The sequence below is a fragment of the Podarcis cretensis genome (assembly GCF_951804945.1).
Source record: "Podarcis cretensis genome assembly, chromosome: 1".
Lineage (NCBI taxonomy): Eukaryota > Metazoa > Chordata > Lepidosauria > Squamata > Lacertidae > Podarcis > Podarcis cretensis.
In genome coordinates this window covers 32683605-32705351 of record NC_137170.1, presented here as the reverse complement: position 1 = coordinate 32705351, position 21747 = coordinate 32683605, and the positions used below count along the sequence as shown (strand labels likewise).

The 21747-nt window shown below is 47.3% G+C and overlaps 1 protein-coding gene across 2 annotated transcripts in view; it reads right to left on the bottom strand.

The window, feature by feature from the left end:
• The window catches only part of SYNDIG1L (synapse differentiation inducing 1 like), a 95514-nt gene that overhangs the window by 34335 nt on the left and 39432 nt on the right, over positions 1-21747 (bottom strand). The window contains exon 1 of one of the 2 annotated variants that reach the window (XM_079972824.1): positions 12749-13158. The exons of the other annotated variant lie outside the window; for it this stretch is intronic. The gene's annotated coding sequence lies outside the window, so the exon portion shown is untranslated. Of the gene's footprint in view, positions 1-12748; positions 13159-21747 lie in introns of those variants that run through there. 2 annotated transcript variants of the gene reach the window in all.

The window sequence follows — 21747 nt, the reverse complement described above, 5'->3', positions numbered from 1 at the left end:
TTTGCTCAGTGAAGTATTATGAGTTTCTTTTCCTCCCTGGACTCCTCATCTGTTTTATTCCAGCCACTCTGCTGACATTAAGCTGGTGAAGGCTGCTCTAAAAGCTTCCAGGCTAGGCTGCCGGTGACCTCTGAAGACCTTTCACAAATTCAAATTTCACAATGAAATATATTATGCTCGTGGAGCCAGTGCTGTGCAATATCCTTACAGCATAATGCCGTTGTCATCAGAATTCCGTCCCACTGTGATAATGGAGACGACTCCCTAGTGTGTTTAAGACTGCAGCCTTGATTAGCAGTGGCTTGGATGCAAATATTGTTAATTGTGGGTACATTTGAAAACTTGAGGTAGGGTGGTGGGAGACAGTTTAGGGTGAAACCTTGCGACTGCACAAGGTATTTGCGTATTCAGACCCAGAAACCTCCCCCCTAAATAAATTCACACTTGACTCAAATTTTGGTTTGGTTTTTGGCAAAATCTAGGCCACAACTTTATTGATTACAGAAAGTGACTGGTTCCATAGGCTCTGGTTCGACTGGCTCCCTGCCATGCAGGTAGCGCTGACCCAGGGTTCCAGCATAGGTCAGTCAAGGGTGAACACCTGGATAAGCGGAAAGCCAGGAACAGGTTATCTCCGTCACCCAAATGTCCCCCTGAACTCAGGCACAGGCACAACCCCCTCTCAGGGGTTCACCAAACCATCAAGTCCCTGGATTCTTTTAATGGAATATCCTTCACATAGCGATGGTGAGAGCGTTCTCCCATCCCTATCACCTGAACCAGAGCCTATCTGCAACCTTACAAGTTGTGACGATTTGCAGAAACCCAAATGGCAACAGCCAATCAGCCAAGTGGGGAAAATTCCTGTTGTGCCCCTGTCCCAACGACAGATGACACACTACGGCATAGCAAGGTCAAGCGCAAAGCCCTAAAAGTAGGGAGATGTGGGTGGGTGTTCCAAATGCATGTGCCGAAAGAGGAAGCTCTGGGTCACGTGTATGGGCATAAATAGGTCCCTGGAACCGTTTGGACTGAGTCCCATTGGCCAGATTGTACCCAGCTTCGAGGGACCTACCAATCGGGTGTTGTGGCTGACCAATCATACTCACCCACAACACAGGGTGTGGGTTTTCCAGGTCTCACTGCAATATGTGCCCTCTTTAAGGGAGGACCAGATTTGGGCAAGATGCAGAGAAAGTGAGGTACGCTTAGATTCCATTGTAATTAACCTGACCGTTATGTACTCAGGTCCGATTACTTACATTTTTAGGAAACTATGAACATAAGAAAAGCCTGCTGGATCAGGCCAATGGCCCATCTATAGTCCAGTATCCTGTTCTCACATACCTGTGGGACACCTGCAAACAGGGCCCAAGCACAAGAGCAATCTCCCTTCCTGCAGTTTCCAGCAACTGGTATTTAGGAACATTACCATAGCCATCCTGGAGGGTTTTCTTAAATGTAATGCTGTGCACCATATGGGCCATTCCCTGGTAGTTGAAACAGAAGTGACAACACATGGAGATAACATGGGTATTGGGAAATACCCCCCCCCATAAAAACAAATCCCAACAGAATTGGCAAATTCTATCTACTGCTACGCTCACAAATGCTGGTCCTACCCCTAATCATAAAATACACTCCTTAAATAGATATGTTGCCTGCTGTTGCTATCACTACTGTTTCACTCATAAGGCTTTTATTGTTAGCAATTATTGTTATTAATCGATTTTCCTTGTTAGTTAACGTTGTTAAACTGAGGGGCAAAAGAACCTTATGTTTGACAAAAGCAAGTAAATATGCAGTAACTTATCCTTGCTGTCTTCTTATGCCTCCTTAACTTCTTCATATGTTAACAAAAATGGACAGAACAATATAAATTGCTGATATATATGTGTTTCTAAAATGCATAAATTGCATCCATTCAGAGAGCTTTCCCCTAATATATAATATGGCAATTTTTTCTCCTGCCACCTCTAAATTCCATTCTCTACTTTTGCTCTACCCATTGTTCTGTCTTCCTTTCCCAATATGACAAGGACTATTGCTATAATTGTCTTACAGTACCCATAATACTTTGCTCCTAAGTAATGATAATAATACTGTACATTAAAAGAACATACCAACTACAGTCTATATTTAGTAGTACTCTGCTGTCACTTTTACAAGCATACTTTGTATTTTAAAAGCTGCACATTTTCATTTTATCTTTTTGAATCTCTGAAATATGTCGCAAAGATACAAAAGGCTGGAGGATAAAAAGAATTCTTCTATTCAAAGTCGGGGGTGGGGCCTTTCATTTGCTGAAAGTTTTGTAGAATACTCAACTTAGATTAATGGCTGGCGTCCTACGAAATTCTTACTTTTGCGGTGTATAACCGGGACTGCGTTACTCGGGTTACCCCTGTTGGTTTCTGCTTCCCTCACTGAGCAGCAGCTGCATGTCACAAGACTATGTTTGCATTCCACAGTTCAGTTACTGTTGGGTTCCCACAGGAAAGGGAGACTGGATGTGACGTACACTGGTTTCCTGTTTCTTTGTTCTGTCGTTTCTTTGTGGAGAGTTGCTCTCTGCTCTCACAGAGGCAAGATGTACATTTGTGTCTTCTCGGTATAGCGAAATAAAATAGCAATGTAGCCAAACCGGCCTCATCCTTTCATTGCGGACTACGAGATTACACTCTGCTGGGCTCAGGACAAGACGAGCCATATCAGCTCCAGATGGGCCGGAGCTGAATAAACTAACAACCCCCGGGTCCAGCAAAGATATTGTGCACAAATCCTGCTTGCGGGTTTCTCACAGGCATCTGGTTGGCCACTGTGAGAACAGGAAGCTGGACAAGATGGGCCATCGGCCTGATCCAGCAGGCTCATCTCATGTTCTTGCATTCTGTTGGTCTAATAGCGTAAGGCAGTTTTCTTCATTCCTATGATCTTGGAAGCTACAACTTCTCCCTGACTCAGTTTTCTAAGCCTTTCAGCAAAAATATGTTCAGTCTCCTCTCCTCATATATACCTGACTGTCCCCATTTACTAGGAACCTGTCCTGTTTTCTGTTCTCTCTGCTGGCAAATCCCTGTCCCTATATTTGACTTTTGTAACATTGTCCCTACTTGTCATTCTTCATGGTTCACCTCTCCCCTCCGGCTCTCTTGAATTTAAATCTCTGAGTGGGGTAGTGGCAGAGGATGCAACTTGTCTCGAATGCATATGCATGTGGATACACATGTAAAGACGATAACACTATGCAGTTCACATTCTGTTGAGGATCATTTCATAATACTGATAATAGCTTATGGAGCAGAGTTATTTTTCTAACACACCTTTACAAGAAGAAGAAACGTTTTCTTATTTTTTAAAACAGCTATCACAGAGTGCATGCGAACAACAGAGAGAAATCGGAAATGGGGAGGTGTGGGCTTCAGATAGTAATCTTGGTATGAATCACAGGGGTGTAGAAATCTGCCCCTTTTATCTATGACAGTGCTGCACAATGGTTAGAATGTCAGGCTAGCACCTTGGAGTCCAGAATTCAAATCCCCCATTCAGTCATGAAGTTCACTGCATGACCTTGGGCCAGTCACCATCTTTCAGCCTAACCTGAAAGGTCCATAGAGGAAAGTTGGGATATAAATTTAACATTAAATAATACTGGAAGAGTATGCATCTAAGGCATTTTAGAAAGACAGGGTAGATTGGAATTGGGAGAAGCCATGTTCAATTCTGTTCTGCTGTGGCCGGGATGGTTCTCAAGTATCCTAAGATTGTAGGTAGTTCTAAAGACTTGAGCAGACATTGGAAAGCCACCTTGGCCAAGAAAAGGCTTTCTGCCCATGTGTGACATCACCTGTAACCAGGGAAATCCCTTATAGACATGTAGTGGAATTTAGTACAGTGGTGCCCCGCAAGACGAATGCCTCACAAGACGAAAAACCCGCTAGACGAAAGGGTTTTCCGTTTTGGAGGTGCTTCGCAAGACGAATTTCCCTATGGGCTTGCTTCGCAAGACGAAAATGTCTTGCGAGTTTTTCCGACTTCCCCCCTTCCCCCCCTTCCCCCCCTTTTTGTAAGCCGCTAAGCCGCTTATCCGCTTATCCGCTAAGCCGCTAAGCCGCTAATAGCGCTAATCCGCTAATGGGCTTGCTTTGCAAGACGAAAAAACCGCTAGATGAAGAGACTCACGGAACGGATTCTTTTTGTCTTGCGAGGCAGCACTGTAAAGGTAAAGGACCCCTGACAGTCAAGTCCAGTCGTGAATGACTCTGGGGTTGCGGTGTTCATCTCGCTTTACTGGCCGAGGCAGCCAGTGTTTGTCCACAGATAGTTTTTTCGAGTCATGAGGCCAGCATGACCAAGCCACTTCCGGCGAAACCAGAGCAGCACACGGAAATGCCGTTTACCTTCCCACCGGAGTGGTACCTATTTATCTACTTGCACTTTTACGTGCTTTCGAACTGCTAGGAGCTGGGACTGAGCAACGGGAGCTCACCTTGTTGCGGGGATTCGAACTGCCAACCTTCTGATTGGCAAGCCCTAGGCTCAGTGGTTTAGACCACAGCGCCACCCATGTCCTGTGTGGAATTTGGTAGATTTCAGTAAATAAGGCTTCATTCTGGTCCCAGTTCAGTTCTGTTGCAGCTGGAACCACTTTCACATCACCAAATCCTCAGCAGAATTCAGCAGCACCCCTACAAATAAATGTTGTGCCTTGAGTTAGGGACAGCAGTAGCTGGAGAGGAGACGTGAACCCCACCCCCACCCCCCTCTCTCTTTCCATTCATCTCTAGTTCCAGGAAAAGGCAGCTGCTAGCAAATGGCTCCAGCACAAGAGAGGTCTCAAATGTCCTTTCTAATTCTGAGATGTGCCAACCCCTATTCACAAGTGCGTGAGGTGTGCTGTGGAAGGCCTAGTGACAAGGAGGTGAAGGTAGTTTTGCCATACAGAGGCAGGCACAAGGAGGGGATGCAGGAGATGGCAGATATGGATTTTTTAAAGGGAACCATTGTGCTGTGAGCAGGCCTCACCGAAGAACAGCATCTCTGTCCTTCCTTTCGCTCACCTCCCCACCCCATTACTTTCCTGCTTGTTTTCTTCTTTGTTTTGTTGCTCCTGTGATGGAAGATGGAAGCTCTTGCAGTGAGAGTTTTCTGCTGATTTCTGTTAAGTGCCCAGCAAGTCTTTAGGTGTTAGAAAAACATTAAGTGATAAAAAATAAAATAAAAAGATTCGGAGATTTGAAACTGTGCCGCCTCATGCAATCTTACTTGAGAAACACATTTATTTAGGCACAGTTATGGTCCTGGCGCAGAGACAAACACTGGAAAGCTGACAGAGACTGTAAATAAGCAAGGGGTATTCAGATAAACAGCAAGGAATGGAGGTGTGGGAGGTATGGAGGGTGGTCTGATGTAGCTTCTTCATTAGAAGTCTGGAGATTGGACCAGAAGACTATAATGAGATTCAGAGATGATACTAAATCAGAAGAAGCTGCAAACCTCAGTGAGGATAGAGAAATTTACATGCATCCATCTTTTCCCGAACCTACTAAGGCCAAGGTAGATGACATTAAAAATGATATAGAGTTCCATTCCAACTGGAATACCGATTAATGGTGGTGGGGGGATAAACATGCTTGAGAACGTCAGTGATGTACAAGAGAAGGGAACCTCATGGAACAGAGAGAGATCTAGCCCCAGGTCATTCATTTCCCTAGTCATTTTGCAAGAAGGCTATGTTGAGAGTTGTGAAGGCAACAAAGGAACATGGGAAGCTGCCTCGTACACAAAGACAGACTGTTGGTCCATTGAGTTCAGTACTTTCAAAATGATGCTCAGCGACTCTCCAGTTTCAGACAGGGGTCTCTCTTGAACTTGGGGCCTTCTGCACTCAAAGCAGCTGTTCTGTGACTGAGCTTTGGCCCTTCCCCCTCTCTGTAAAATGGGATATACAGTGGTACCTCGGGTTACATACGCTTCAGGTTACATACGCTTCAGGTTACAGACTCCACTAACCCAGAAATAGTGCTTCAGGTTAAGAACTTGCTTCAGGATGAGAACAGAAATTGTGCTCTGGCGGTGCGGCGGCAGCAGGAGGCCCTATTAGCTAAAGTGGTGCTTCAGGTTAAGAACAGTTTCAGGTTAAGAACAGACCTCCGGAATGAATTAAGTACTTAACCCAAGGTACCACTGTACTTGGTTACACTTAGCAACCACCTTTTTGGTATAGGAACTAGTTATGAAAGGGATTATTCCAGTTATGTGGAAATCCAGCAATACGTTGACTAATCTAGAATAAATCATTGGGGTGGGGTGATTAATCAGTTCAAGAAAGAGTTGTTTTTAAGAAAAAATAATTCAGGAAATATGAGAAAATATATTTATTTTTGGCTTATTCTCATAACTGATATGAGTCTTGTGGGACACTAGATAGCCAGTATGGTCTAGTGGTTAGATTCTTGGACTAGGACCAGGGAGACCAGGATTCAAATCTTATTGGGTGACCTTGAGCCAGTCCTTAATTCCCAGCCTGCCCTGCCCCACAGGGCCCTTGAGAAGATAAGATGGAGGAGGGCAGGACTATGAATGCTATTTCGAACACTTTAGAGGAAAGGGAGAATATAAATGAAGTAAGTAAGTAAATAGGTAAATATGATAATGTAGGGATACTTTATTATTATAAAAAAGCCTGTTTTGATGGATTGTATGCTGCATGTCATTACAGCATCCTGCTTTTCAAAATGAAGTAAAATATAATTAAAATAATAGCGCATTAATAAAACTCCACACATTATGCATGTCCAGAGGGGCTGATTGATTAAACTTTTCATTGTGCCTCAGATCAAAAGCAAAACAAAGAGAGACAGAAAACCAGGCTCAGATGTTGCATTTGTGGTATGATAGAACCTGAGGAAGGGGACGCAGGTGGCGCTGTGGGTTAAAGCCTCAGCGCCTAGGGCTTGCTGATTGAAAGGTCGGCGGTTCGAATCCCTGCGGCGGGGTGCGCTCCCGCTGCTTGGTCCCAGCGCCTGCCAACCTAGCAGTTCGAAAGCACCTCCGGGTGCAAGTAGATAAATAGGGACCGCTTACCAGCGGGAAGGTAAAGGGCGTTTCCGTGTGCGGCTCTGGCTCTGGCTCTGGCTCTGGCCAGAGCAGCGATGTCACGCTGGCCACGTGACCCGGAAGTGTCTCCGGACAGCGCTGGCCCCTGGCCTCTTAAGTGAGATGGGCGCACAACCCCAGAGTCTGTCAAGACTGGCCCGTACGGGCAGGGGTACCTTTACCTTTACCTAGAACCTGAGGAATGATGAGGAGAACAGAGAACAAGGTGTCCTCTGTATGGGACTTCACTAGAAGTGGCAGCAAAAAAATGACCTCTCCCCAAATAGCAGATTTCCCAAGCCCCTGTAATGTAGAGATAACAGAAAGCTGTTACACCGAGTGGGGGGTAGTTCACACTTATATGTACACCTCTTAATTTGCTGTAATGATTCACAGCTGAATGTGTGAACTGACTCAATTAACAGCATTGAACCTAAAGTATATATGAGCAATGCTATGATGCTGGCCCTGCGATGACTAATTCAGTCTCACCCATGCAAGCCGCAGCTTCATGCTTGTGTCATCAAGTTAGAAAAATGCAAATGTGTCTTTGTAGAGGAGCATAACCTCTGGGAACGCAAAAAGCTGCTTTTCACCGACTGAGCCCAGCATTTGTCCCTTCTGATTGACAGAGGTCTTTCCGCTCACCTGTTACCTGGTTCTTTTAATTGGGGGCATCAGGGATTGAATTGAGGATCTCCTGCATGCAACACAGGTGCTATATGGAATCCCACAGGAAAAGAAACCTCACAAAATATTCGCTTTTGTGACTCATTCACATTCCTCAGCTGCAGTGCAAACAAGGAAGGGAATAGCTTACACTCTTCTGGAACTACAGAAAGGCTTGGGCGTATATTCGCCACCTCTGCATTTCGGATGTCCACGTGGGAAATACAGTCAGTTCCTTAGGATTTGGTGTCCTCAGCTTTCATATTTTTAAACAAGTTATTAGGATTACTAACCGAAGAGGTTGGAAGCATAATGCCAAAGGTTATTGGATCAAAGGATGGCTGAATGTGGCTTGTAATGGCCAGAGTTTTTGTGCTCTGTACAGCTCTTTCCACTTCCCCCACATTTATTCTGGACATTCTCAAAGTGTTTCTTTCCCTTTATCTTCTTGTGCTTTGCACCTGAGTGGTTGAAATTGTGGGTCTTAAGAGGAGAAAATACTTAATAAATATATATAAAAGTGTAGACCTTTTTTACAGCACATAATGTAGGCTTCTTTGACGTGTGAGGGTCGGCTTGACTGGAGTTGTCCAGTACTCATGGAGAGCTCTGCCCTTAGCACTGACCCAACAGAACTTTTATGTCTCTCACATCTAAAACCTTCAGAGGCAGCTGCCTTGATCTTAAAAAAAAAAAAAAAAAGGCTGGGGAATAAAGCAAAACTGACACTCAGAGATTTGTCTTGTAAAAGTGCTTGTAATACATCTCTCTTGGGAAATAATTTCCCAAATGCTCAAAAGACACTGCAGAAGGAAGGAGCAAGGAAGGCTGAAACAGACGGGAGGAGAAAATTAGATGACGGTTTTCAGAGTGATGTAATTTTGGGAAGAGGTTAGTGCAGGAAGGAAGGAAGATACAGCTGTGGGAACTAATGATTGCATGCAAATGCAGGCAACAACCCCCATGATCCTTCTAAAAAAAAAACTTTCTCTATCCCCTCACCTCTTTATCTGCACCCCACAACAGGGGACCAATCATGTCTTTGTCCTCTGCAAATGTCATTTGGATCTTTGCGGGGGGGGGGGGGATGCCTTGGGGGGTGTGTGATTTGAATTCAAAGGGGGGGATGGGAGACAGAGAGTTAAGGAAGGATGAGCAAAGTGTTAATTTCTCCATCAACCAGCAGCAAAGTTGTTTTTTCTGGTTCTTGGAAATTTGTGATGTGCTTACATCACCACCTGCCTGCTTCTATGCCATTGGTGCAATCTCCCCAAACGCACCTCATGCCACTATCCTGAGTTAGGTGGGTCTGCAGAAGATGGTTGCTTGTGTCCACACTCCCCCCTTTCAGCATTCCCAGCAGGATTATGGAATTCCCGAGCTGTGATTGTTTATGTGTGCTACAAAATTGAGAGGCAATGGCATTTTTGACTCTTCAGCAAAGCCAGAACAGCCAATTCATTCCAGGTTTTAAAAGTCAATTAATTTCCATGCTTCTAACCAACCCATTAAAGTATCACTGAATCGAGAAGCTATTTTTAAGAACATTTCATGCCAAAAGAAAAGGGAGGGAGAAAAGGAGTGTGGAAAGGTTCCTATGAACGAAAACCACGCATTGTTTGAAAAGCCATTTTAGACATATCGCCTAGAATAAAAGAGATTTGTGTGGCTGACTTTAAACAACCACCTTTCACAGGAAGGCAGTTCTAACAAAAAAATGATTTAAACTCCACGCTTTAGTCCTGCAATTAATTAATGAATCGGTGTGTGACAATAAGGTAGCCAGCATGAGAAGTCAGGACTAGGTTGAGGGATGAAAGGAGGCGCAGTTGGGAAGTACTTTAACTGCAACGAAAGATCCCACCCTCATCTAACAAGGCAATGTTGTTGTTGGGGAATATATTGCAAGAATCAGAGGTATTTAAGCAGAAGCTGGACAGGCTTCTGTCAGCGATGCTGTAAATTCTGGCACTGAGTGAGATTCTGGGTGAGATTACCTCAAAAGTCTTTGCTAGTTCTACAATTCCTATGCTTCTATGTGTCCTTCATGAGCTTATGTCAGCATGACACCAAAATGTTGTCAGGCAGAGAATGAGACCTTAGTTTCCTACACCCAAAAAGGCAAGGTGCTAATTTACCTCAGAGTAGCTACCTGTCCAGCCCTAAACAGTTATGAGAGGTTGTTAAGCAGAGATAAGTAGGAGTCTACCCTCAGGGCAACTGTAGCTTATGTTTAGGGCAGGGGTCCCTGATCTTTTTGGACCAGTGGGGGCACATTTGGAAATCTAAGAAACTGTCATGGCCCTCCACAAAATATCCATTTCACAGAAGAAAAACTGGTGATGCTCAGACCTCCCCACAGGGAGTAGACAGGAGGTCTACATTCTCACACATGAACCAACAGAGATAAAGAGCAGGCAACACCCCTCAAAAAGCAGGCAGCACCCCCTAAGCAACAACAACCAGTGGTGTAGCGTGGGTTGTCAGCACCCGGGGCAAGGCAAGTAATTTGCGCCCCCTAACCCGTGGATTTGCGCCCCCTAACCCGTGGATTTGCCCTAACCCCAGATGTTGCGCCCGGTGCGGCCGGCCCCCCCTGCACCCCCACGCTACGCCACTGACAACAACCCCTCAAATCCTCATTTAAACACACACACACATACACACACACACACACACACACACAAGTGGCAGAGGCCATTGGCAGGGATGCTATATTGTGGACCCCAGGTTTCGGACAAGACAGAAAGAGGCAGCAACTGCCCTGGAGTAACTAATTTGCCTAGAGGAGGAGTAACCAACATGATCTGCGCTAGATGTTGCTGGACTTTTAACTCTTATGAGCCCCAGAGGGAATGTCAAATGGTCAGGGATGATGGGAGTTGTAGAATCATAGATTTATGGAATTGGAAGGGACCACAAGGGTCCCTTCTGAGATTAAGAGTCTCCTTCTCTACCAACTGAGCTAGTTATAAAAACACCTGAAAAGCAGCACATTGACTACCACTGGCACAAAAAGATGATGTCTCCACCAGCCGCCAAGTGACCCTGAGTCTCAGAACAGGTAAGCCACACCTTCAGATTCATGGCTTCATGGGGCAGGGAACATATTAGAGGTCTGGCTGTGGGCCGAATGGCAGTGAAAGTGCAGGAGAGAGACATCCGTAACACAGGACTGGAGTTTTCACATCTCAAAGTGCCTTTGAGCCTCCCTCGCACTGCATGTGCGCATGAGTGGATGTAGCTCATGGCAGCCAGAAAGCAGAAAAGAGCCATTTTAAAAAAACGAATATACTTCCCAGCCAATATTAGTTAATATTACATTCCACATTACAGGCCAATTTGAGCAAAAAGCCATTTAAAACCTTGGGCACAGGAGTGCCATAGACTAGAATGACAGATGGCACACACTCTTTAAGCATCGCTGCCACACAGAATGTGTCCCAAATTCTGATGGAGCCTAAAAAGGATGAAAGCAGGTGAGACAAGGAGAGTGGCTCTATCCGAGCATCCCTTGTGGGACCTGCTGTGCCCAAGCAGACCCAGGCAGCCCAGGCTGGAATTGCAGCAAACTGGGATTCACTCCAAACTTGTGACAGTAAAGCTTTCTCAGTTCTCAGCCAGCTTTTTCTCCCATCCTGCTTTACCTCTTCTCTTGGCTGCTGTCTAAAGAAGAGGTAGCAGTCCAAGAAAACACTTCTAGGTAGCTTGTAAACTCTGATTAGAGGACAATCACGCCTGGGTGATGACTGCATACTGCATCCAACTTAACTTCTGTGTCAGGCATCGTCTCCTGCCAAGTACAAGCAAATGTCTTCAGAGACGAATGGCACCAAGAGTTTGCCTTGGACCACATAGGTTCAGATCCTTGCGTGGCAGCAAAATACAGTGGATTATCTTGGGCTAGTCGTCCCGCTGCCTGACTTACCTCGGTGGGGCTTGTGCAGATAAAATGGGATAACCTCCCTGCTCCCCCCTCGCAAAATCCTTTTTATTCCCTAAGCCTCAAAGGACCCCTTCCCAGCCCTCCTGAGTGAGGAGGGAGGCATTGTTGTTCTTCCCTCCTGCCTTCTCCTTGGGGTGGGGGGTGGGGGTTAGGCGCTTTCCCTCAAGAAATTCAAAGTGCCCAAGATGAGCAGCCACATCTTCCCCCTCCTCGGCTCACCGGGAACCGTTGGCTGGCTCTTAGAGGGATGCTCAGTCCTAAACACGCTTACGCAGAAAGAAGTATTGTGAAGGCAAAGGGGTTTCATTGTGTAACCCGGGGCGCATCGACTCCCATTAGACGCTGCGGAACTTCCACGCGTGGAAACATGCTTAAGAGCGGGGGTTCATGTTTTGCCACTGCCTGGCTCTCCTTCGAGTCTCTCCCCCCGCGCTCCTGTGGCGCCCTGGCAGCGCGAAGTTCAGGCTGCCGCCGGAGCCGGAGGAGGAAGCGACCACAGCAGGTGGCTCCCTCTCCGGAAAGTACAGCCCAACCGTCCGGGGAAAGGCATTTCGGAGGCAGGGAGACCCTGCCCAGCTGGGGCTGTCTGTCGAGGACCAGGAGTCGTCCACTCAACTGGTCTAGCAAACCCAACACGCAGAGATTGTCCCTGCGCCCCTCCCCAGGGCATCGGGGCGCTTGAGAAGCCTGCCTTCCCAGCGGGTTCCTCCGACAGCCGCTTACTTGGGAGCAAGTTCAAAGGCGACTCGCTTCTGAGTAGATGCGCACACGAGGGCGCTGTCCACGGGGCGTGCCTGGAGGAGCCACATATTCCCCAAACTTCATTCAAAGAGTCGCCCATTCGCCCTCAGATTCCCCCCCCCAGCCCACCCACATATGATAGGCTGCTCCCCACTCCGGGACCCCCGCTATTGCTCTCTATTTTCGTTTGGCCCAATGCTTTGGAGAGGAAGGCGGCGGCACTCGGGAGGTCCTCGCCGTGCGCCTCGACGGCACGCGCCCCCGGTGGGGAAAAGGTGCTCTCGGGAGCCTTACCTGAGCCGAGGAAGCTGCTTCAGCCGCCGAGTTGGAGGGAGCCGAACGCAGGCATCCTTGTCCCTCCCCCGGGCGCGGCCGATCCTCGCCTCGGGGCCCCTGCCTTCGGTGGGGAGAGCTTCAAGTAGGCGGAGGGTCAGCGTCCGGGAAGCAGCGCCGCGGCGCAGGCGGAGCCAGAGCTGGAGATGCGCCCTTGCGCGGCCGAGAGCGGCGCTGCTCCGCACAAGCCTTCAGCTGCAGCAAAGCTTCCCTCCGCTTGCGAGCCGGAGACCCCCGCCGAGCGGAGCATCCTCTCCTCCCGCCTCCCCTCCACCCTCCCAGGGGGGGAACTGCGCCGCCAAACGGGGGCTCCGGCTGCCTCTCTCCGTCTCTCCCTCTGCCCCAAGCCAGACACTTGGTATCTCCCCCCTAAACATCTTCTCCCCTCCCATTTCTCCAAGCCCCCCCCCACTCCGCAGCCCGCCCACCCTCACTGCCGTGGCTTTTTCCTGGTCAACAATATGTCATAAGCTCAGACAGGGCTGCACGGAATGTGAGAGAATCACCAGCTTGATTCCAGCAATAAGATTGTTTTGTTTTGTTCCAGATTTGAGCCCTTCATTTCTAATTTCCAATCTGATGACTGGGAGATATGTGAACAGCCCAGTCCCTTGTTTACTCTCAGGCATAAGACTCGCTGTCTTCCATGGGACGGTTTCTCCGAGGTAACTGAGCAGAGGATCGCAGCCCCAATGCCTCATCTGTATATTTTCGGAACCATTTAGTTTATACCTATGCGTACTGGGGGGAGTTAAATAGGACAGCATCTCTAATCGATCTATAGTAATAGATGGATTTAAAAAATAATAATTAAAACTCTATTTATTATAAGCTGTTCTTACTTGGGGCTGCCAAGTAAGGGGCTGACTAACTTAACTGCCCAGGTTCAGCCCCAGATGTTCTCGCCTGGTCTGAGACCGGTCGGGGCTTTGGGAGCGGGGAGGGCTAGGCAAATTTGAATTTGTGCGGCTAAGACTGAGGGATGGTTTTCCTTTTTAAAATTGTGTTATCTTCAATACTCTTCCAAAGGTTCCCAAATTACGCAAACAGTAAATTAAACTGTTAATTTCAGGCTACAATCTTAAATGCAACCGACAGGGAATAAATCTTACTGAACTCAGTGGAACTTATTTCTGAATGGACATGCATGTGATTGCCCTGTAAGCTGCAAACCTATGAGCAGTTACTGGGGAGTAGGGCCCACTGAGCAGAGTGGGGCTTACTTCTGAGTAAACATACATAAATTTGGGTTCTGCCATAATCTCCAATCGATTTGCAGTGCTAATGATCAAGCAAGGATATGAAGAATGCGCTTGTCACTCAGTCTGTGTGCCCAATGGACTGATACACAAACTACAGACCACTTTTAAGACCTTTCTTCCCATGTTCTGCACCCCAAGGTGGGTAAGAGACTTGGGATTTTGTGAAAAGCCAACTGGATCCCTCTGTAGTTGCTGAAAATCTGCTGAGCATTCACCAGATTACACTTTACTGTGATGATGTATTAGTCTGGTAGATAAGGGAGTAAAAAGGTAAAGAGACCCCTGACCATTAGGTCCAATCGTGGCCGACTCTGGGGTTGCGGCACTCATCTAGCTTTATTGGCCAAGGGAGCCGGCATACAGCTTCTGGGTCATGTGGCCAGCATGACTAAGCTGCTTCTGGTGAACCAGAGCAGCACACAGAAATGCCGTTTACCTTCCCGCCGGAGTGGTACCTATTTATCTACTTGCTCTTTGATGTGCTTTCGAACTGCTAGGTGGGCAGGAGCAGGGACCGAGCAACGGGAGCTCACCCCGTTGTGGGGATTTGAACCCCCAACCTTCTGATCGGCAAGCCAAAGAGGCTCTGTGGTTTAGACCACAGCGCCACCCGCATCCCAGATAAGGGAGTGGTTGATGGCTAATTTACCCACTCTGTGGAATCTCTCTGCCAGTAAAAATTAAGAGATGCTTCCGCTTCCACTCTCCCCACCAGTCTGGTTTTTGTCCAGTCTGAGTAGAAATGTTTAAATCCCTGTGGTGTTGAGCAAGTGACATGCTCCCTCATCCCACACTGAGGAAAAAGAAAAGACACCACAGGGCAGCCTTTGCCAACCGGCTGCCCTCCAGATGTCGTTGGACTACAGGTCCCATCAGCCCCAGCTAGCGGGGGCTGATGGGAGTTGTAGTCAAAGAACATCTGGGGGCATCAGGTCCATAGGGGGACTTCCATACAGAGGAGCACTTGATTTTGTGCACTTGAAACAGAGTAACATGACGACAGTCTTGCTGGATCAAGCAAAGATGATTCTCGTATTCTGCCTCTGATAGCCAGATATCTCTGGGAAGTTTGCAGAAGTTGTGATGATATATGGACAGAAAAATGGGCACCAATAACTTTCAGAATGGGTTAAGTCATATGCACAGAGGATGGAACCATCAGTAACAATTAGCTATGTCAGCTAAGTGGAACCTCGGTGTTCAGAGGCAGTGAAACTCTGCTTGCCAGATGCCAGGAGCAAAAGCAGGGCATGGTGGCCATAGAGACCCTAATTGATTCGCTTTCAGCATCTGCTCACCAGGTGTTGCCACAGAATGTGGAAATTCCCCTTTTGGGCAGAGATTAGTTTAGTGATATGCAGCATATGGTCTCCATGATTAAGATATCACGGTCATACTCTGACATCTCCCACTTAAAGGATCAGGTGGTAGGTGATGAATAGGGACTGAGCTAGACTGATAAAGAAAAAGCGATTTACGGTATATGCATTGTATGTGTGACATAACATTGTGCCACCAGATGGCGACGTGGAGTCCAGTTTTCCTCTACCGGTTTTCCCTGTTTAAATTTACAATGCTTTACCAGAGATCAGCAACCTTTTTCAGCCGTGGGTCCCTCAGACCTTGTGGGGGACCAGACTATATATATATATATATATATATATATATATATATATATATATTGGGGGAATAACAAATTCCTATGCCCCACAAATAACCCAGATATGCCTTTTAAATAAAAGCACACATTCTACTCATGTAAAAACACCAGGCAGGCCCCACAAATAACCCAGTGATGCATTTTAAATAAAAGGGCACATTCTACTCTTGTAAAAACACGCTGATTCCCGGACCGTCCGTGGGCTGGATTGAGTAGGTGATTGGGCCGGATCCGGCCCCCGGGCCTTAATTTGCCTACTGAAACGCTTCTTTGACGTCTCTAGACCACTGGACCTGAGATGCTGTGGTGTCACCACCAGGAAAAAATGACCAGCATGGACCAAGGAATATCAGGGGCCTGCCAATGTGGCGCCAACAGGTACACAGGTAGTTGCAAAGGCTGCCCCTGGGGCCCACAGTGTCTCCCCAAAGACCTGAAATTAGGCTTGGAAGAAGCATTTTGCTGCAGTCAATATAACAGGCTGTGGTGTGTGCTTGGCTGTGGTGTGTGTGTGTGTGTGTGTGTGTGTGTGGTGCCCACAACAGTTCCTCCAGTGTGCAAACATGCCCACAGACCCCCAAAAGGTTGGCATCACCTTGCACCATAACTATAAGGCAACTTTGTATGTTCCTATCGCCGAAGAATTGATGCTTTTGAATTATGGTGCTGGAGGAGACTCTTGAGAGTCCCATGGACTGCAAGAAGATCAAACCTCTCCATTCTGAAGGAAATCAGCCCTGAGTACTCACTGGAAGGACAGATTGTGAAGCTGAGGCTCCAGTACTTTGGCCACCTCATGAGAAGAGAAGACTCCCTGGAGAAGACCCTGATGTTGGGAAAGATGGAGGGCACAAGGAGAAGGGGGCGACAGAGGACGAGATGGTTGGATAGTGTTTTCGAGGTTACCAGCATGAGTCTGACCAAGCTGCGGGGGGCAGTGGAGGACAGGAGTGCCTGGCGTTCTCTGGTCCATGGGGTCACGAAGAGTCGGACACGACTAAACGACTAAACAACAACAACAACAACAATCACAGTCCTAGCTCTCATAGCCTCTATAAGACTCTATCCTCCATAAATTTAATGCAACCCTTTCCTAAAGTTGCCTTCAGCATTACCACAACTTCTGAGAATCCGTCTCATAGGTTAAATTATGCTTATTGTGCGAATAAGCGCTTCATCCTGTCTGCCTCTAACCAATCAACTGTGTTGGGTGACTCTTTTTCCTACAATTGCAAGAGAGGGAGAAAAATGCCTGCCTGCCCACCTTGCTGGTCCTCTTCATCCATCATTCCATTCATAATACCTGGAAGCCATCCAGGGAGACTGTGCCTGATCCTGGTGCTGACTGTTGTCTGTCCAAAGAGCAGACTGGCAATGAGCATGGTCAGCTGGGTTGGATGGCAGAGTCCCAAACAGCAAATGCTGCAGAAAAAATCTGGAGCTAGAAGCTGGTACCTCTTTCTTGTAATACTTATGGTCTAGCGCTACATCAGCCCTGGGCTCTGCTACCATCTGGAGAGGCCCTAACCTGACAGTGTATGATATTTCTCAAGGCAAGCAACACTTGCCCCTTCTGGTACATCAGCTTTGCCATCAAGCAGCCCCTGGGTCCATCTGCAGCTCTTTCTGCTTCCTCTCGCTGGAGAGATTAGCCTGGAACCTGGACCAGAACATCAATTGCCAAGGGGGCAAAAGACTGTGCAGATCAGCAAGAGGGGCTGCATGTGTGGGGGTTAGCCTCTTTATCATCAGCCAGCCCCCGAGTCCATCTGCAGCTCCTTCTGCCCCTTCCATCTGGATGAAAAGACTGGCATCTATACTGTGCCAGCAGCCGCCAGGAGCTAGAAGAGACTGCTCCCCTCTAAAACACACCCACCCCTAAATTGCACCTTCACATGGATTTTAAGTCTAAGCCACTTTGCAGGCCAGTCTTGGTTGAAAGGCTGGGTATATCTAACATATAATAGAAGAACCTGCCCCTGTGTAGCAATGCTCTGGTATCATGTCTAACAAAGCCTCGGAGGGTTTTTTGCCATCCACCCCTCTTCTTGGTTCTGCGCAAACTCTTTCAAGGAGTTTTGATGTGTAAATTTACTCCAGCATAAGCTTCAACAAATGGGACGCAGGTGGTGCTGTGGGTTAAACCACAGAGCCTAGGACTTGCCGATCAGAAGGTTGGCGGTTCGAATCCCCGCGACGGAGTGAGCTCCCGTTGCTCGGTCCCAGCTCCTGCCAACCTAGCAGTTCGAAAGCACGTCAAAGTGCAAGTAGATAAATAGGTACCGCTCTGGCGGGAAGGTAAACGGCGTTTCCATGGGCTGCTCTGGTTTGCCAGAAGCGGCTTAGTCATGCTGGCCACATGACCTGGAAGCTGTACGCCGGCTCCCTCGGCCAATAAAGCGAGATGAGCGCCGCAACCCCAGAGTCGGGCACGACTGGACCAAATGGTCAGGGGTCCCTTTACCTTTTAAGGTGAAGAAATGCTTTTTGCCAATCCAAAGTAGAAAGTACGGTACCCTTCCATTACAATCCTAATGCAGCCAGGCTGACCAGAGCTTGCCAGGGAACTGCCTCTAGCAGGAAAAAATGCTCATACACCCCTTACTTTCCTGTCTGTGGATCATGCATAGTCTGTAAAATGACTCAACCTTAGTTGTACATTCAAAGTTCTGAAGGGATCATAGAATCATAGAATTGTATAGTTGGAAGGGACCCTAAGGATCATTTAGTCCAACTGATTCTATTCCTCAGCTTCCCTCCCCTCCCTCCCTCCAGAATTTCTTTCTCACAGTAGCAAATACACAGGGGATCCTATCTTCTGCTTCACTGGGGAGAGCCAAGCAGCCTCTCCAGATTTTCCAACTCTCCCTCTCTCTGCATCAAATTGCAAATGAGCCTTCTTTAGTTTCATGGGGAAAGGGAAAGGATGGAGCTTGTGGCTGCCAGTTCACCTTTTCATCTTTCTTGCTGGCTGAAGCCCAGATTTGATGGAAGGTTGCGAGCCTCAGTGGCTGCCCAGACACTGAGGTCCAGCTCCGAGGGCCTTCTGGCAGTTCCCTCCCTGCAAGAAGTGAGGCTACAGGGAACCAGGCAGAGGGCCTTCTCAGTAGTGGCACCCGCCCTGTGGAACGCCCTCCCATCAGATGTCAAGGAAATAAACAATATCTGACTTTTAGAAGACATCTGAAGGCAGCCTGTTTAGAGAAGTTTTTAATGTTTGATGTTTTATTGCTTTTTTAAAATTATTATTCATATTCTGTTGGGAGCCACCCAGAGTGGCTGGGGAAACCCAGCCAGATGGGTGGAGTATAAATATTAAATTATTATTATTATTATTATTATTATTATTATTATTATTATTATGGAGGCTTCACCCAGGGCAGAAACCCTGGCTAGACCCTCCCCTAGTTGTTGTTGTTGTTTAGTCGTTTAGTCGTGTCCGACTCTTCGTGACCCCATGGACCAGAGAACGCCAGGCACTCCTGTCCTCCACTGCCCCCCGCAGCTTGGTCAGACTCATGCTGGTAACCTCGAAAACACTATCCAACCATCTCGTCCTCTGTCGCCCCCTTCTCCTTGTGCCCTCCATCTTTCCCAACATCAGGGTCTTCTCCAGGGAGTCTTCTCTTCTCATGAGGTGGCCAAAGTACTGGAGCCTCAGCTTCACAATCTGTCCTTCCAGTGAGCACTCAGGGCTGATTTCCTTCAGAATGGAGAGCTTTGATCTTCTTGCAGTCCATGGGACTCTCAAGAGTCTCCTCCAGCACCATAATTCAAAAGCATCAATTCTTCGGCGATCAGCCTTCTTTATGGTCCAGCTCTCACTTCCATACATCACTACTGGGAAAACCATAGCTTTAACTATACGGACCTTTGTTGGCAAGGTGATGTCTCTACTTCTCAAGATGCTGTCTAGGCCTGTCATTGCCCTTCTCCCAAGAAGCAGGCGTCTTTTAATTTCGTGGCTGCTGTCACCATCTGCAGTGATCATGGAGCCCAAGAAAGTAAAATCTCTCACTGACTCCATTTCTTCCCCTTCTATTTGCCAGGAGGTGATGGGACCAGTAGCCATGATCTTCGTTTTTTTGATGTTGAACTTCAGACCATATTTTGCACTCTCCTCTTTCACCTTCCCCTAGTTATGGCTCTGCTTTTCCACAGTCCTACTTATGCCCCCCACCTATCTTTTTTCTCTCCAGCACTCCCAAATCATCCTAGGGTACAACACCTCCCACACTATAGGGCTGATTTACACACTACAGGTTTTAGATTTATGCCTAACAGGATAACTAACACATCACATGCAAATGCTAGTGTAAGATGTAGGAGGTGCTGATTTCTAACAGAGAAGCAGGGTGAGGACGGTGGGGGAAAGAAAAGAAGTCTGAAGCCATGACTCTGGCAACCGCTTCTCCATTCCAAATGGCCCTTTTGACATTTTGTGTCAGAAAAAGGCACCTTCCTATGTTCCTATTTAAGGGGTTGTGGGTGGCTTCAGTTGCTCCCAAACCCAAGACCTCTGCTCCACCTATTGTCTTTTGCATTCAGAAAAGTTTCTTTCTGGGCAAGGGCTGAGCAGTCAGAGAAATAGGGAGAGGAAGAAAGTGGCAATGTTGGGAGATACGCTTGTCCACAGGTGACAAACTGTTCTTATCCATAATCATTTTTCTGCATTAAGGTTTTGGATGAATGAGGAACTGTTTTATTTCAGCCACGTAGATACCACTGGGAGATCAGCTGCATTGTGCTAGGTACAATGGAGAAAGAGAAAGAGACAAAGGGGCAGAATCTTTTCAACTCCGGCTCTCGGAGGCAGCTGTCTTTTTCTAACACTGGAAATGAGATAATTTCATAGGAACGAGATATCGGAGCGACTGGCTTGCGCTGTGGGTAAGACAAAGAGAATTTCCTGCACTCGCAAGATTTCACACAGGTCTTGTTCTTGCATGTTGAGGGCAGGAAATTCTACTTTGTTGGCCAGGCAAAATGTAGGCGGCCAGGATCTTGCAATTTATTTATACCTGGCTGAGCCAATCCAGAGGCCTCATATTCCCTGCCAATCACAGGCACTAATACTGCATGTCTCTATTTAGTTTATAGGGCTGGCACCAGGCTTCTGGGAACCCTGGCCACGAGTTTACTTGACAGTAGTGGCTGAATCTGGAGGCTTGCTTGTTAGTCTACTGTTCCCAAAGTGCATGGTAAGAAGTTTCCCAAACCCAGCTGTTGCTACCAAGTAAACTTAAGGCTGGGAAAAGAGGTGAGAGGGAGATCTGACAAGGTTTTGAGGTCAGCCCTGCACCAGTGGGTCCTGGCAGCTGTTCAAGAGTTCTGGGTGCTGATGCCATCCCTGAAGGGGGTGAAACAGTGGAACCTGTGAAAGCATACAGTCATTAAGTGGCTGGCAGCCTTTGCTTGACACCAGCAGCTTGCATCCATGTGTGCTGCTAACTGAGCCACTCCTGCTGCCTCCACCGCTATCCCCTGACAGTTACCAATAAAGGAATGCTTTCTCTCTCTCTCTCTCTCTCTCTCTCTCTCTCTCTCTCTCTCTCTCTTGTCCCACAGGGAGGCCATAAACGCCCACATCTGAGATACCAGCCCACCACTATAACAATAACAATAACAATAACAATAACAATAACAATAACAATAACAATAACAATAACAATAACAATAACAATAACAATAACAACAACAACAACAACAACAATAACAACAACAATAACAACAACAACAACAATAACAATAACAATAACAATAACAATAACAATAACAATAACAATAACAATAATAATTTATTTATACCCCGCCCATCTGGCTGGGCCTCCCCAGCCACTCTGGGCGGCTTCCATAGAAACCAAAAATACACTAAAATATCACACGTTAAAAACTTCCCTGAACAGGGCTGCCTTAAGATGTCTTCTGAATGTCAGGTAGTTGTTTATCACTTTGACATCTCGTGGGAGGGCGTTCCACAGGGCGGGCGCCACTACCGAGAAGGCCCTCTGCCTGGTTCCCTGTAGCTTTGCTTCTCG